Source organism: Bufo gargarizans, chromosome 3, assembly GCF_014858855.1.
Source record: "Bufo gargarizans isolate SCDJY-AF-19 chromosome 3, ASM1485885v1, whole genome shotgun sequence".
NCBI classification, from domain to species: domain Eukaryota; kingdom Metazoa; phylum Chordata; class Amphibia; order Anura; family Bufonidae; genus Bufo; species Bufo gargarizans.
In genome coordinates, this window is record NC_058082.1 from 506,327,555 (window position 1) to 506,346,388 (window position 18,834).

Here is an 18,834-nt window from a genome sequence, read left to right on the forward strand (position 1 = left end):
CTGGCCCACAGACTGTACTGTGGCCACTTGCTAGGCCACCACTCATACCGTTACAGGGTGTCACTCACAGATACCTTGCAGATAAAAAAATTCAATTTATTATTTTTCTGTGATATAATCCCAGTTGCAAGCCAGTGTGTGTCTGGCCCACAGACTGTACTGTGGCCACTTGCTAGGCCACAACTGATACCGTTACAGGGAGTCACTCACAAATACCTTGTAGATAAAAATAAAAAAAATATTATTTTTCTGTAATATAATCCCAGTTGCAAACCAGTGTGTGTCTGGCCCACAGACTGTACTGTGGCCACTTGCTAGGCCACCACTCATACTGTTACAGGGTGTCACTCACAAATATCTTGCAGATAAAAAAATTCAATTTATTATTTTTCTGTGATATAATCCCAGTTGCAAGCCAGTGTGTGTCTGGCCCACAGACTGTACTGTGGCCACTTGCTGCTAGGCCACCACTGATACCGTTACAGGGTGTCACTCACAAATATCTTGCAGATAAAAAAAAAATTTAAAAACGGAACAGACACAGAAACAGAATACGTTTGTGTAAATGTAGCCATACTTTGACTTGACTAATTTAGAACACATGTTTTTAATCCATTCCAGTGTAGATAGATTTTTATGTTTGGGGTTGTTGTTTTGGTGGATAGTATGATGTTTTCTCCCAAGTTGCAGTTCTCCTGCAGACTGCAGCACTGTTGCACAGAATGGCAAATTCTTTAACATGGAGTAGGAACTTCAAAATATGATTATTGACTCAAATGATGCACTTTTAAAGGCGTCTCCGGGCTTTTAATATTAATGATCTGACCTCCAGCCAATCAGCTGTATGAAGGGAAGATGTGCGTAGTGTGCACATGCTGTTTCCCGTCTCTCTTTCTGATTTGCCATAGACATAGCAGCAGTGAGCAGGAAGAAAGACGGGAGGCAGCAAGTGCACACTTCTCGCGCATTTCATTCATACAGCTGATGGCGGGTGTTGGCGGGTGTCCCGATCTGATATTGATGACCTATCCTATTAATGACCTATATTAAAAGCTAGGTGGATCACCTTTAATGTATTCATGCCAGAAACTTGTGTAAATACATTGATTAATTCACATTATTGTATATGAAAACATTGCATAACTGGAATAGGCCCTTTAATAACTATAGTTTCCTATTATACATCTCAGCTCAATCCGTGTAAAGGTTACTAATGTGTAAAGTGTTCATTTTCGTTTCTTATTATTTTCCTTCATTGGGAAAGCATCAACTGATACTTGTAACAGTCTGTACACCTTGTTTTATTGTTGCACAGCTTGATATAGTACTACAGAAAGCATGTAGGAGAACAAGTGATTACATCGGAGAGAAGGATTAAATAGGTGCATGCTGCTGACCTGTATTTGTCCTATGAATGTCGCTAGCACAGCTTTATCAGTAGAAATACATAGGACACTTATTTTTAAAATACTTTCACTAAGGTGTTGGTACATGTCCCTAATAAATTCCCTTTATCATAGGATTCCTATATCCAGGTATATTCAAAAAGATAGGACAGCACTTGTCAGTTCACTGAAATTACTGGTAATTTTACTGAAACTCCACCATCATTGGAAGTTTACATAGGTTGTGATTAGAGATGAATGAACAGATTCTAAATGAATGATATTCGTTACGAATTTAAAAACATTGTCCTCCAAATGAATCCAATACATTTGTGATTAGTTTTGGACGAATTGTGTAAAAACGGCACCGAGCGCCAGTTTAATGTTAATATTGGAAAACCAAGAGGGAGGAAGATGGGGGAATCACATAACAGTGGGAGGAAGTATGGGGGAGGGGATGCCCTGATCATCTCAGAGGCTGAAAGTCTCTAAAGTATACAGTACAGACCAAAAGTTTGGACACACCTTCTCATTCAAAGAGTTTTCTTTATTTTCATGACTATGAAAATTGTAGATTCACACTGAAGGCATCAAAACTATGAATTAACACATCTGGAATTATATAGATAACAAAAAAGTGTGAAACAACTGAAAATATGTCATATTCTAGGTTCTTCAAAGTACCCACCTTTTGCTTTGATTTAGGGCTAAAATTGAATTGGGCCCGAAACATGTAGACCTGCTTTCTTGTACCTGGAGTTTATACCTATGTGATTATTGAATAAAGCCTTTGGATTACCACAATTACAAGCTGGACAAAATCCCTTTTTTCTTTATACTTCTGCATTTCTCCTGATTTGGGTGAAGGAGTTGTTCTGTGCTACACAGTGGAATCCTTGGCAGGTGAGAGCTGCTCAAACCTTTGATTTTACTACAATGCTACAGAAGGATCTAGATGGATGTGGGCTTGGGCAGAGAAGTGGAAGATGAAGTTTAACACTGACATATGTAAGGTTATGCACATGGAAAGGAATAATACAAGTCACCCGTACATACTAAATGGTAAAACACTTGGTAACACTGACATGGAAAAGGACCTAGGAATTTTGGTGAACCGCAAACTAAGCAGTAAAAAACTGTGTCAGGCAGCTGCTGCCAAGGCCAATAAGATAATTGGTTGCATCAAAATGCATAAATGCCTGTGATGAGAACATACGGTAGTCCTACAACTTTACAAATCACTAGTCAGACCACACATGGAGTACTGTGTACAGTTCTGGGCTCCTGTGAACAAGGCAGACATAGTAGAGCTGGAGAGGGTTCAGAGGAGGGCAACTAAAGCAATAACTGGAATAGGTGGACTACAGTACCCTGAAAGATTATCAAAATTAGGGTTATTCACGTTAGAAAAAAGATGACTGAAAGAAGATCTAATAACTATGTATAAATATATCAGGGGTCAGTACAGAGATCTATCCCATCATCTATTTATCCCCAGGACTGTGACGAGGGGACATCCTCTGCGTCTGGAGGAAAGAAGGTTTGTACACAAACATAGAAGAGGATTCTTTACGGTAAGAGCAGTGAGACTATGGAACTCTCTGCCTGAGGAGGTGGTGATGGTGAGTACAATAAAGGAATTCAAGAGGGGCCTGGATGTATTTCTGGAGTGTAATAATATTACAGGCTATAGCTACTAGAGAGGGGTCGTTGATCCAGGGAGTTATTCTGATTGCCTGATTGGAGTCGGTAAGGCATTTTTTCCCATAAAGTGGGGAAAACTGGCTTCTATCTCACAGTTTTTTTTTTTTTTTCCTTCCTCTGAATCAACTTGCAGGATAACAGGCTGAACTTATAGCCTTATAAACTATGTTATAAACTATGTTACTAAACGTATGTGAACAGAGCAACAACTTTTTTTTCAAAACCTCTAGCTTCTACATAGGCCGGCACCTTTTCAAAACTCTGCCAGCACAGGGTCTTTTTTAAGACCGGCGTCTCAAACGCAGGTCTTAATAAATGGGCCTGATAGTTCATCCATCAAGTTCAGCCAGTTATTCTGCAAGTTGATCCAGAGGAATACAAAAAAAAATCATGAGGTAGAAGCCAATTTTCCTAAATTTAGGAATCAGGCAGTCAGAATATCTCCCTGGAACAACAACCCATCTGTAGTACATGTAATATAATTACAGTCCAGAAATACATCCAGGTCTTGAATTCTTTTAGTGAGTTCTTCATCACTAGTTCTGGCAAAGAGTTCCATAGTCTCACTGCTCATACTGTAAAGAATCCTTTTCTATGTTTGTGTAGAAACCGTCTTTCCTCCAGACGCAGAGGATGTCCCCTCGTCACAGTCACAGTCCTGGGGATAAATAGCTGATGGGATAGATCTCTGTACTGACCCCTGATATATTTATACATTATTAGATCTCCCCTCAGTCATTTTTTTTCTAAACTAAATAACCCTCATTTTGACAATCTTTCTGGGTTCAGTTATTACTTTAGTTGCCCCCCTTTGGACCCTCTCCAGCTCTGCTATGTCTGTCTTGTTTGACAGGAGCCCAGAACTGTACACAGTACTCCATGTGTGGTCTGACTAGTGATTTGTAAAGTGGTAAGACTATGTTCTCATCACGGGCATCTATGCACCTTTTGATGCTACCCATTACCTTATTGGCCTTGGCAGCCGCTGCCTGACACTGGTTTCTACAGCTTAGGGTACTTTCACACTTGCGTTTTTCTTTCCTTGCATAGAGTTCCGTCACAGAGGCTCTATACCGGAAAATAACTGATCAATGCATTCTGAATGGAGAGTAATCCGTTCAGGATGCATCAGGATGTCTTCAGTTCAGTCATTTTGACTGATCAGGCAAAAGAGAAAATCGTAGCATACTAAGGTTTTACCTCTGGCCAAAAAAACTGAAGACTTGCCTGAATGCCGGATCCGGTATTTTTCCCCATAGGAATGTATTAGTGCCGGATCCGGCATTCAAAATACCAGAATGCCGGATCCGTCCTTCACAAGACGGATCCGTCTGTCCGCATGACAAGCGGAGAGACGGATCCATTCTTGCAATGCATTTGGATGCGTCTCACAAATGCTTTCAGTCACATCCAGATGGCGGATCCGACGACGGAACTGCCCGCTGGATCACACTGCCTCAAGTGTGAAAGTAGGCTTAGTTTGCTGTCCACTAAAATTCCTATGTCCTTTGCCGTGTCAGTGTTACCCAGTGTGTTACCATTTATTATCTACGGGGGACATGTATTTTTCCTTCACATGTTCATAACGTTACATTTGTCAGTGTGGAACCTCATCTGCCACTTCTCTGCCCAAGCCTCCAATCTATCCAGATCGCTCTGTAGTAGTATACTGTCCTCTTCCGTGTCAGTTACTTTACACAGTTTAGTGTCATCTGCAAAAAATGATATTTTACTGTGCAAGCCTTCTACAAGATAATTAGTAAATATATTGAAGAGAATAGGGCCCAGTACTGACCCCTGAGGTACCCCACTAGTGACAGTGACCCAATCTGAGTGTGTGTCATTAATAACTACCCTCAGTTTTCTATCATTGAGCCAGTTACTTACCCACATACACAATTCACAGGAATATGAGATACACTTGCATAGGGGGGAATAAAAAAATATCACTGAGCATGAAACCCCTAAAATTTAACTATTAGTATAATCATTGAGGTAAAATAACCAAACGCCCAAAAAATAAATTCTATAAAGATAGAATAGATAGCTTAATATCTGATGCCTACACTCAGATACAACAGTCAGTGTAGTGCATACATCATATTAGAAAGCAGCAAAGGACAGTAACCAGCATAATACCTGCACTTTGATAGAGCTTAGAGCATGCAATTAAATAACCAGAGGTTGTTTGTTGTAAAACTCATGGTTACTTGTCACCAAATAGTCTCCAAATGTTTGAAAGACTCATGGTTACTTAACACCAGGTGGTCTGGAGCCCAGCAGCTGACAAGATGGGGTTGGGAAGGTGTACTCTCCCTAAATTGTCCCTACTGGCTACCCCTGCCTGAAAGCAGAGCACCCGCCCCGATAGGGGCGACCCCACTTCTCGGTGGCTAAGCCCTCAGAAACCCTAGATGTCCCTGCTAGCTTGAAAAACTCTTCCCGATGCACTTCCCCAAAAGGAGATATCCAAATGGTTCATCAGGGGACATTCAGCACTTAGATGATAAATAAGTGCTGCAAGTAGTAAAAGAAACACACATGATATGGGCACCAAGATAAAAAGGAATGCACCAGCGATCACACCAGCGTCTCCCTTTAAAGGGTCCCTTGAAAACCTTGCGTCTGACGTCACTTCCGGTCATGTGATCGGCTGAACACTATGCTACTTTACTAAACCTACATAATAGCCCGTTTGGGCTACTAATTAAGGAAGATGGGACGTCATACCAGCGATATGGAACGCATCTGAGAAGCGCCAAGACGGTGGAACGCAATCTGCGTTTCACCAGCCGGAAGTCGGGTGCCCATAGCCGGATGTGCCTAATGAATGGCAGCGCATGTCTGTCACATCGCTGCTATGGTTAACGGACGGGATCTATACCAGCGCTATCATTGTGCTGCATCACAAAGGAGCAAAGTAAAGTGCCCAATGGGGGAAAAAATAAAAGGGACAAATTAAGATTAGAAACCACTGGTATCCCTTACATGATAAAGGGATCCAGGGTGTCCCAAGTAGATTTTATTGTGTACATATACTTGCCCTTTTTTCTGGCTATGATACATTGGCAGGATCACGGTCTGTACACTGATTAAGTACCCAGATATTTTTTACTATATATTTAACACTGTGTTGGAAGGCATGGACTACAGAAAGCAGGAGTAGGAGATCTGTTAATTGATATCTAGTAGATTCACAGTTTTTAACCGATGAATCCACTGGGCCATCACAGAAGGGGGAAGGGTAAAGGCACTCACACACCGCCGAATCAGTTCAGTTCTCCTCCTGTCTCAGCCTTGCGATCAGCTCCCCATTAGCTTGCTGTATCCTGTTGTAGGCTCAAAAGTACAGGGCGGCCAGGTGGTAAAACAAGCAGCAGGTCAGCAGTGTATCGGCATGTCAGCATGGCAGGCGGAAGGAGAGGATAGAGCAGCAGCAGGAGAAGCTTCACTTAGGCACAGCTTCACAACGGGCTGGGACTGGGAGCTCAACGGCCGGGAGGGAAGTGAGTGCCTCACCTGCGTGCATCCTCCCACATGCCCAGAACTAACACTTTAGATAAAGAGATACCAGTGTTTGCAATTGATTCCTCCCCTCTCTCACAAAAGAGTCTTACTGTCACGGATGGTGTAACAGAAAACAAGAAGTTACAAATAAGGATCCGACTGGCTTGATCCGAAACTAAGGAACAAAAGGGTGACCCCTATTTAAGCCCTGAAACTCTCCCTGTCTTCTCAGCCCATGCAAAGATCTCTATGATAGAAAATTGCATGCCCTCATGTCTCGACTGTATGACACCTGAACACCCTATAATAGTGAGGGGACACGACCACCGGCTCCCTACACTTAATACGGAGGGAGTCAGGGTCACCTAGGATCAAGGCAACAGGAAAACACAAATAAATGAACAGACTTATCTGTAGAAGCATCAGTTTCAGTTTGCAGCATGAGCACACTCCAGGAAGTTGTATAAACCGCAAGGTGAGGCAGTATGGGGAGGAGATATTTAGGGAGGCAATCACTGCTAATAGATGACAGCTTGGAGACGGAGGAGAGATGTCAAAACGAAATCAAAACAAAAGAAGATCATGCAGGAGGTACTGAAGAGCGTCTATCAGAACTTCTCAAAGATCTGGTGGTGACACTTACTCATATCGTTCATGACATTCAGTTAAGGGTGGGTGATTCACATGTTGAGTCCATTTCTTGTTTTGTTATGAGGGGCTTGCCTGCTCTGATGGTTCTGGGTTTACCGTGGTTGATAAAGCATAACCCTACTATTGACTGGCAAACAAGGCAAATCAGTAGCTGGAGTAAATTTTGTTCGGACAACTGTCTTTGTGCTTCTATCTCAGGGGTGTCAACTACGGTCCTACCTCAGTTTCTCTCAGATTTTGCGGACGTATTCTCGGAGGGAGGAGCTCAGGAGCTGCCCCCCCATCAAGATTATGATTGTCCGATCAATCTCATCCCTGGAGCTAAACTGCCAAAATCTCGACTATACAACCTTTCCCAATCCGAAAGAGAAGCTATGCGGAAGTATATTGCAGAGAGTTTGGCAAAGGGACATATTAGGCCATCTAAGTCCCCTGTGGCCGTCGGCTTCTTTTTTGTAAAAAAGAAAGAAGGATCACTTAGACCATGTGTAGATTTCTGGGAATTGAATCTCATTACGGTCCGTGATCCGTATCCCCTTCCTTTGATTTCTGATCTATTTGATCAAATTGTCGGAGCCAAGGTGTTCTCCAAGTTGGATTTAACAGGAGCTTATAATCTGATCAGAATTAGGGAAAGAGATAAGTGAAAAATGGCCTTCAATACATCAGAAGGTCATTTTGAGAATCTTGTCATGCCCATTGGTTTAACTAATGCGTCAGCAGTCTTTCAGCAATTTGTCAATGATATTTTTCATCATTTAGTGGGAAGGTTCACATTTTCGTATGGACCCCAAAAAGTTCTGGGCGGTACTGGAATGGAACTGGCTTGAGAATCAGGAAGCTCTGATGCGGTTTTTGGGTTTTACCAATTACTACAGAAAATTCATCTTGAATCATTCCACCATTGTAAAACCTTTGACAGATATGACTAAAACAGGCTCCGACTTTTCTGTCTGGTCGGATGAGGCATTACAGGCCTTTTCTGCTATTAAGAAATGTTTTGCGTCTGCTCCCATTCTGATGCAACCTGATGTGTCTCAACAGTTCATCGTGGAGGTTGATGCATCAGAAGTGGGGGTTGGAACAGTTCTGTCGCAGGGTCCATCCCCTAGCAAATGCCGTCCGTGTGCTTTTTTCTCCAAGAAACTCTCGGCCGCTGAAAGAATTACGTAGGAGATAGAGAGTTGCTGGCCATTAAATTGGCCTTCGAGAAATGGCGCCATTGGTTGGAGGGGGCTACTCATCCTATCATGGTATATACTGACCACAAGAATTTTACTTACCTGCTGTCTGCTAAGCGCCTGAATCCTAGACAGGCTAGATGGTCACAGTTTTTTACTAGGATCAATTTTGTCGTCACCTTTCGCCCTGGGGTTAAAAACATTAAGGCAGATGCGTTGTCACGTAGTTTTCCTGGGGGGGGGGGGGGGGGGGGTTCGGAGGATCCCGCTCCGATTTTGGCTGATGGGGTGGTGGTTTCTGCTCTGTACCCCAATTTGGAGATGGAGGTGTTGGGGCCCAGGAGGAGGCTCCTGATTCTTGCCCTCCAGAAAAGTTGTTTGTTCCTGCTGAACTGTGATACAAGGTGTTCAAGGAACATCATGATACGGTCCTTGCGGGACATCCTGGAAGCAAATCCACCATAGATCTTATTTTCCTGGAGATTCTGGTGGCCAGGGTTGCACAAGCGTGTGGAGGGTTATGTGACAGCTTGTGAGACCTGTACACGCGCGAAGGGGGCTCACACTCGGCCTTCAGGATCCTTTCTTCTTTATCCATCCCGTCTCGTCCTTGGACGCATTTGTCCATGGACTTTATTACCGATTTGCCGAGTTCCTCTGGGAAAACTGTGATTTAGGTGGTAGTGGACCGCTTCAGTAAGATGGCCCACTTTGTACCGTTACCTAGATTGCCCAATGCCAAAACTCTCGCTCAGGTTTTTATCGATAACATTGTGAAACTACATGGCATTCCCTCTAATGTGGTGCCTGATAGGGGACGCAATTAGTTTCCAGGTTTTGGAGGGCGTTCTGCTCTCATCTGGGAATTCAACTGTATTTTCCTTTGGCTTTTCATACACAGTCAAATGATCAGACAAAGCCCAATAACCAAAACCTGGAGACCTATTTGAGGTGTTTCATTGCAGAGAACCAGGATGACTGGTCCTCGTTCTTGTCTCTAGCCGAATTTGCCTTGAATAACCGTAGACAGGAGTCCACTGATAAGTCACCATTTTTTTATGCATATGGTTTTCACTCACAGTTTGGTACTTTTTCTGGGACTAGATCTTCTGGGATGCCAGAAGAGGAGAGACTCTCTTCCGCCTTGGCATCTATCTGGAGAAAGATTCGAGTTAATTTGAAAAAGATGGGTGAAAGATATAAATGGATGGCTGACAGGAGACGTATGACTGGTCCGGACTTGTGTGTGGGTGATTCGGTGTGGTTGTCCACAAAAACATTAAGCTGAAAGTACCTTTTTGGAAATTGGGTCCAATATTTATTGGCCCTTACAAAATCTCAGCGATTGTCAACCTGGTGGCGATTCGTCTGGATCTTCCGCAGACCTGGAAGATCCATAATGTGTTTCACAGGTCTTTATTAAAGAAATATGTGGAACCTGTGGAACCATCTCCATTGCCACCTCCCCTGGTCCAGGTGGATAGCAATTTGGAGTTTGAGATCTCAAAGATTCTTGACTCACGTGTTCTTCAGGGTTCCCTCCAGTACATGGGTTCCAGCTACTGATGTCAGTGCTAGCCGCCTTTCACAGGGCACACCCGAATAAAGTTGGTCCGGGGTGTCCGAAGGTCACCCGTAGAAGGCGGGGTACTGTCACGTCTTGCCCTGTGAATGTGCAGAGGTCTGTCAGACTGGCTGCACATGTCTGACTTCTCTATTTGTTTTGATTTGGGTTTGAGCTGGATCCATCTTCCCTCAGGTGTACTGGCTTTCATTGTTAGTGAGGCTATTTATCCCTCCTTCCCTCAGTGGCCTGTGCGGGTTATAGTTCTTTCCTGGGAGCTCTTGATGTGTGGTGGTGTGTCTGCTCCAGTTCTGCTCAAGATAATTCTTCTCCATTATTTCCCTTTGTGTGTTTTATCTAGGCCTCTAGGGAAACGCTTGCTTCCTCCTGGATTGAATAAGCAGGTTGCCTCTTCCCTTTTCCCTGCTGCTTAGGGTTTGCCCAGGGTGTTTAGGTTTAGGCACGAGGGCATGTGCATATCCACCATAAGGGTATGCACATGGGCACAGCAGTCTAGGGAAAGCTTTTAGGGATCGCTAGGAGGTGACCCTTTTCTCCCTAGCTTTTGGGCCTAGCCGTTGTTCTGTTTGTTTCTCTGTGTTTGGCTATTTTTCCCGCTTACCTACCTATCGTGACAGCAGGGCATTAAAATCGCTGAAATGATGTTCCAAGATGTGCCTTGCTACTGATTTGCCCGTCCGATGTTTTACATCACCAATGTGGTCTCCCACCCGTCTTCTTAACTCCCTTTTCATTTTGTCCACATAATTAAGTGGGCAGGGTCAAGTACATAAGTAAACGACTCCTTCAGTTCTGCAATTAGCAAAGTCCTTCATCACATAACTTTTTCTAGTGGAAACGCTAGAGAAACTTTTAGATTTCAAGATAAGCGGATAACAAATACAGTCACTCCCACATTTGAAGATCCCACACACTTTCTGACTAAGCCAATTAACTGTCTGGGGAGGTGCTTGGTAGTGACTGTGAATTAGTCTGTCCCTGAGGGACCTGCCCTTTCTATATGTGATCAATGTTCTAGGGGGCTAGATGTCTCTCAGGTCCTAGTCAGAAGGCAAAATACCACTGAATCTTCTGAGAATCCCTAAGATCTTCTGATTTTGAACATCATAGGTACCAATGATTCTCGTCATATTCATGTCAGATACGGGCCGTTCCTGTGGAGATAATAAATATTGTCTATCCCTATGAAGGGAGAATTGGAAGGCTTCTCTCAAAACCCCAGGGGGATACCCCCATTGGATAAGCCTATTTTTCATATCTTTTCCTGTACCCTGAAGGATTCAGTAGATGATCAATTCCTTTATGTTCTCAAATATTGTCCCTTGGGGATTCCACTTTTCAGTCTCCTGGGGTGGAAGCTGTCCCACCATAATAAACTATTTGTAGATGTTGGTTTACCATACAGTCATGTGAAAAAATTAGGACACCCTTTGAAAGCATGTGGTTTTTTGTAACATTTTTAATAAAAGGTTATTTCATCTCCGTTTCAACAATACAGAGAGATTAAAGTAATCCGACTAAACAAAGAAAACTGAAGAAAAGTTTTTTCAAGATCTTCTGTAAATGTCATTCTACAAAAATGCCTATTCTAACTGAGGAAAAAGATAGGACACCCTTGCCCCTAATAGCGAGTGTTACCTCCTTTGGCTGAAATAACTGCAGTGAGACGGTTCTTGTAGCCATCTACCAGTCTTCGACATCGGTCTGAGGAAATTTTACCCCACTCCTCAATGCAGAACTTTTTCAGCTGTGAGATGTTTGAGGGGTTTCTTGCACGTACAGCCCTTTTCAAGTCACCCCACAGCATCTCAATGGGATTCAAATCTGGACTTTGACTTGGCCATTCCAGGACTCTCCATTTCTTCTTTTTCAGCCAATCTTTGGTTGATTTACTAGTATGTTTTGGGTCATTGTCATGTTGCATGGTCCAGTTCCGCTTCAGCTTTAATTTTCTAACTGATGGTCTCACATGTTCTTCAAGCACCTTCTGATACACAGTAGAATTCATCGTGGATTCTATGATGGTGAGCTGACCAGGTCCTGCTGCAGCAAAGCAGCCCCAAACCATGACACTTCCACCTCCATGCTTCACAGTTGATATGAGGTTCTTTTCTTGGAATGCTGTGTTTGGTTTACGCCAAACATGTCCTCTGCTGTTGTGTCCAAATAATTCAATTTTGGACTCATCTGTCCAAAGAACATTATTCCAGAAGTCCTGGTCTTTGTCAACTTTATCTCTGGCAAATGTCAGTCTGGCCTCGATGTTTCTCTTGGAAAGCAAAGGTTTCCTCCTTGCACACCTCCCATGCAAGTTAAACTTGTACAGTCTCTTTCTGATTGTAGAGGCATGTACTTCTACATCAACAGTAGCCAGAGCCTGCTGTAGTTCTCGAGATGACACTTTAGGGTTTTTGGAGACCTCTTTTAGCATCTTGCGGTCTGCTCTTGGGGTGAACTTGCTGGGGCGACCAGTCCTGGGCATGTTGGCAGTTGTTTTGAAAGCCCTCCACTTGTAGACTATCTTCCGGACAGTGGAATGGCTGATTTCAAAATCTTTTGAGATCTTTTTAAATCCCTTCCCAGACTCATAGGCTGCTACAATCTTTTTTCTGAAGTCCTCTGACAGCTCTTTTGCTCTCACCATGGTGCTCACTCTCACTTCAACAGTCAGGAGCACACCAAACTAAATGTCTGAGGTTTAAATAGGGCAAGCCTCATTCAACATGCAGAGTAACGATCTACTAATTATGTGCACCTGGTGTGATATACCTGTGTGAGATCTGAGCCAATTTAAGAGGGAATACATGTGAGGGTGTCCTATCTTTTTCCTCAGTTAGAATAGGCATTTTTGTAGAATGACATTTACAGAAGATCTTGAAAAGACTTTTCTTCAGTTTTCTTTGTTTAGTTGGATTACTTTAATCTCTCTGTATTGTTGAAACGGAGATGAAATAACCTTTTATTAAAAATGTTACAAAAAACCACATGCTTTCAAAGGGTGTCCTAATTTTTTCACATGACTGTATGTGGTGGTATGTAGTTCACCATTTGCCTTAGTTATATGAATATTGAGAAAAGCAATATTTCAAAAGTAAATCTGAGGCCTATGGTGTTTCTATTTAGGGACTGAACAAAGATCTTAAACAGTTCCACGCTACCATCCCAGAGAATCAGAATGTCATCGATATAGTGACTCTAGAAGACAATATGCAATGTAAATTCATTGGATTCATCTATAAAGACCATCGTATCCTCCCACCAGCCCAGGAGCAAATTGACATAGCTAGGGGCACAGGAGCTCACCATCACCGTGCCCCTGAGCTGGTGGTAGTATCGGGATTCAAACAGGAAGTAGTTGTGTGTGAGTACAAACTGTAAGGCTTCTACAACAAATACATTGTGTGCCTGAAACTGATTACCCCTTGATTTAAGAAAGTGTGATACTGCACAGAGGCTACTATTATGTGGGATACTTGTGTACAAGGCCTCCACATTAATAGAGGCTAAGTACACATTGTCGTCAATCGTGATATTGTCAATTTTCAACATTAGGTAGTATCCCTAAGGTACGACAGGAGGGAGATAACGAAGGGACGAAGGATCTCGTCAATGTACGTACTGATATTTTGGGTAATGGAGTCTATGCCTGACACTATGGGTCAGCCTTTAAGGGGATGAAAACCTTTATAGATCTTGGGCAATGCATAAAAAGTGGGGACCTGAGGATGTTTTGGTATGAGAAATGTAAGTTTATCACTAGAGATGATGTTATCTTCGAAGGCCTGTAACCACATCGTCTCCAGTTTGGCCAGAAAAACAGAAGTGGGATTATCCTCAACCCTGTAACAGGTCCTGTCACTCAAAAGACCCAAGCACATCTCACAGTATACACTCGCCTAAAGAATTATTAGGAACACCTGTTCTATTTCTCATTAATGCAATTATCTAGTCAACCAATCACATGGCAGTTGCTTCAATGCATGTAGGGTTGTGGTCCTGGTCAAGACAATCTCCTGAACTCCAAACTGAATGTCAGAATGGGAAAGAAAGGTGATTTAAGCAATTTTGAGCGTGGCATGGTTTTTGGTGCCAGACGGGCCGGTCTGAGTATTTCACAATATGCTCAGTTACTGGGATTTTCACGCACAATCACTTCTAGGGTTTGCAAAGAATGGTGTGAAAATGGAAAAACATCCAGTATGCGGCAGTCCTGTGGGTGAAAATGCCTTGTTGATGCTAGAGGTCAGAGGAGAATGGGCCGACTGGTTCAAGCTGATAGAAGAGCAACGTTGACTGAAATAACCACTTGTTACAACCGAGGTATGCAGCAAAGCATTTGTGAAGCCACAACACGCACAACCTTGAGGCGAATGGGCTACAACAGCAGAAGACCCCACCGGGTACCACTCATCTCCACTACAAATAGGAAAAAGAGGCTACAATTTGCACAAGCTCACCAAAATTGGACTGTTGAAGACTGGAAAAATGTTGCCTGGTCTGATGAGTCTCGATTTCTGTTGAGACATTCAAATGGTAGAGTCCGAATTTGCCGTAAACAAAATGAGAACATGTATCCATCATGCCTTGTTACCACTGTGCAGGCTGGTGGTGGTGGTGTAATGGTGTGGGGGATTTTTTCTGGGCACACTTTAGGCCCCTTAGTGCCAATTGGCCATCGTTTAAATGCCACGGGCTACCTGAGCATTGTTTCTGACCATGTCCATCCCTTCATGACCACCATGTACCCATCCTCTGATGGCTACTTCCAGCAGGATAATGCACCATGTCACAAAGCTCAAATCATTTCAAATTGGTTTCTTGAACATGACAATGAGTTCACTGTACCAAAATGGTCCCCACAGTCACCAGATCTCAACCCAATAGAGCATCTTTGGGATGTGGTGGAACGGGAGCTTCGTGCCCTGGATGTGCAGCCCTCAAATCTCCATCAACTGCAAGATGCTATCCTATCAATATGCGCCAACATTTCTAAAGAATGCTATCAGCACCTTGTTGAATCAATGCCACGTAGAATTAAGGCAGTTCTGAAGGCAAAAGGGGGTCCAACACCGTATTAGTATGGTGTTCCTAATAATTATTTAGGTGAGTGTATATGATGATCCATTAGTACAGTATTACCCCCCTTATCTGAGAGATTATAGAGGGATCATTTTCCAGATTCCTAAGGACTGTTAGATCATCTTTGTCAAGGTTCCCTCTATTGTACGGATTATGCTCAGGGATCCTCTCTATATGTTCAGCTACCAGATCCAAAAATAAATCTAGTGCTAGATTATCCTGTGGTGGGGGCATCTTGGTGCTTTTTTCTCTCAGGGAGGTGAAAGGGCCTGTACCAATAGGACGTTTATTATCGATCAGAAGAAAGTTCAGAACGCAAACTCCCTCAAGATCGTCAGCAGCAATCCCCTTGAAATCTAATTGCAGAACTGAATGAGTCGTTTACTTATGTACTTGCCCCTGCCTACTTAATTATGTGGGCAAAATGAAAAGGGAGTTGAGAAGACGGGTGGGAGACCACATTGGTGATGTAAAACATCGGAGAGACAAACCAGTAGCAAGGCACGTCTTGGAACATCATTTTGGCGATTTTAGAGCCATGTATTTTTAGGTCATTGAGGTGATGCGAAGATCCCCTAGAAGTGGGGATTGGGACAAAAGGATTCTTTGTAAGGAGGCCCAGTGGATTCATTGGTTAAAAACTCTGTCTCAATGAACTAGGGTGACCACATTTCCAAACTGCCATTCAGGGACACCCGCCCCGGCCCCCCCGCACCCATGTCCACTCCCCAAAAAATATGATTTTTGATACTTTTTTAAAAAAATTAAGTCACTTAGTGACAGCGGCGTACTTTGTACTTACGCTGGCAAGTTCATTGCATCGAAGTTATGCTTGAGATTGTTATAAACATAACTGCCTGTGCATTGTTCAGTAATTTGTGATTGTGCCCTGCACACAATCACTGGCTACCTAAAACAGGTCATATTTTTAATGTGTTAGGCTACTTTCACACTTGCGCTTGATCGGATCCGTTCTGAACGGATCCGATCATATTAATGCAGACGGAGGCTCCGTTCAGTACGGATCCGTCTGCATTAATAACAAGTGCGCAAGTAGCCTGCGCGGATCCGTTCAGACTTTCAATGTAAAGTCAATGGGGGACGGATCCGCTTGAAGATTGAGCCATATGGTGACATCTTCAAGCGGATCCGTTCCCATTGACTTACATTGTAAGTCTGAACGGATCCGCACGGATCCGCACGCCTCCGCACGGCCAGGCGGACAACGGAACGCTGCAAGCAGCGTTCAGCTGTCCGCCTGTCCGTGCGGAGGCGAGCGGAGCGGAGGCTGAACGCCGCCAGACTGATGCAGTCTGAGCGGATCCGCTCCATTCAGACTGCATCAGGGCTGGACGGCTGCGTTCGGGTCCGCTCGTGAGCCCCTTCAAACGGAGCTCACGAGCGGACAGCCGAACGCTAGTGTGAAAGTAGCCTAAGTCAATGGGGACGGGTCAGTTTTCACTGACACAATATGGTGCAAGTGAAAACTGATCCGTACCCCATTGATTTTCAATGTAAGTCAGGACGGATCCGTTTTGACTTAGAATTTTTTTTAAAAAGAATAATGCAAACGGATCCGTCCGACTTACACTTAGACTTTTTTTTTTACATAGTAATGCAGACGGATCTGCACCTAACGCAGGTATGAAAGTAGCCTATTAACTCTGCTATATTTCTGTAGCCTGAAACCTCTGACTGCACAGTTGGTCTGAAACTACTACACTCAACATGTTCTGGCAGTAATAGTAAATGGATATTGGTGCAATTCTGAGCTACTAGTTTATGTATTATATAGACTAGTAGCTCAGAATTGCACCAATATCCATTTACTATTACTGCCAGAACATGTTGGGTGTAGTAGTTTCAGCTCAACTGGGCAGTCAGAGGTTCCAGGCACCAGGCTACAGAAATATAGCAGAGATAGAGCCACTAGCCAGCCCCCATCAGACCCTACTCTGAGTCTACTCCTGACTCTACTCTGAAGTTCTGAACTTACTCACCAATTATGGTGAGCTATTATGAAGACTTTTTTTTTTTTTACAAATCTTATCTTCTTCCGGCATCGGCTTCCTCGCGCTCCTACAAATCTTTTCTGGCGCCTTCTCCCTGCTGCGTCTCGGCGTCGTTGTGCGCCTGCGCAGCCTAGGGAAACCTCATGTTCGGTGCGGCCGCCCGGGGAGGAGACTCAGGGGGAGCGCTGCGGCAGTGAATGTTGCAGAGTGCAGACTGGCAGGCAGGCAGTTGATTCCGGGACTCTCTATTGTCCCGGTTTGAAGGCTCCCGGGACACGGGACAAAAACTTAAATTACGGGACGATCCCGGGCAAACCGGGACACGTGGTCACGCTACAATGAACAGATCTCCTACTCCTGCTTTCTGTAGTCCATGTCTTCCAACACAGTGTTATATATATATATATATATATATATATATATGTATATAGTAAAAAATATCTGGGTACTTAGTGTACAGACCGTGATCCTGCCCATATATCATAGCCAAAAATATACAATAAAATCTACTTAAGACACCCTGGATCCCTTTATCATGTAAGGGATACCAGTGGTTTCTAATCTTAATTCGTCCCTTTTTTGTGATGTGCCTCCTTTGTGATGCAGCACAATGATAGCGCTGGCATAGATTGCGTCTGGTAACCATAGTAGCGCTGTGACGGACGTGCACTGCATTTCATTAGGCACATCCGGCTATGGGCACCCGACTTCCGGCTAGTGGAACGCAGATTGCGTTCCACCGCCTTGGCGCTTCTCAGATGCGTTCCATATCGCTGGTTTGAGGTCCCATCCGCCCGAATTAATATCTATAATCTAGCGCCTGCAATTTACTTATCCAATATTGCTTTTATCCTTATATATTTGGGTGTCTATAATGCCAAAGGGGATATCATGTAGGTTTAGTAAAGTAGCATAGTGTTCAGCCGATCACATGACCAGAAGTGACGTCAGATGCATGGTTTTCAAGGGACCCTTTAAAGGGAGACACTAATGTGATCGCTGGTGCATTCCTTTTTATCTTGGTGCCCATATCATGTGTGTTTCTTTTACCACTTGCAGAACTTATTTATCATCTAAGTGCTGAATGTCCCCTGATAAACCATTTGGATATCTCCTTTTGGGGAAGTGCGTCGGGAAGAGTTTTTCAAGCTAGCAGGGACACCTAGGGTTTCTGAGGGCTTAGCCACCGAGAAGTGGGGTCGCCCCTATCGGGGCGGGTGCTCTGCTTTCAGGCAGGGGTAGCCAGTAGGGACAATTTAGGGAGAGTACACCTTCCCAACCCCATCTTGTCAGCTGCTGGGCTCCAGACCACCTGGTGTCAAGTAACCATGAGTCTTTCAAACATTTGGAGACTTTTTGGTGACAAGTAACCATGAGTTTTACAACAAACAACCTCTGGTTATTTAATTGCATGCTCTAAGCTCTATCAAATGTGTCGGTGTTATGCTGGTTACTGTCCTTTGCTGCTTTTTAATATGACATATGCACTACACTGACTGTTGTATCTGAGTCTAGGCATCAGATATTAAGCTATCTAATTCTATCTTTATAGTATTTTTACGTTTTTGGGGTTTGGTTATTTTACCTTGATGATTATATAATTTTTTTTCATTTTTTTTAATTTAAGATCTTTATTGATATGTAAAACAAATACACAAAGTATGTTCAAACACAATATAATTAATACCATTTCCCCCCTAACCCCGTTTGCCCCAACCCCCCCCACCCTG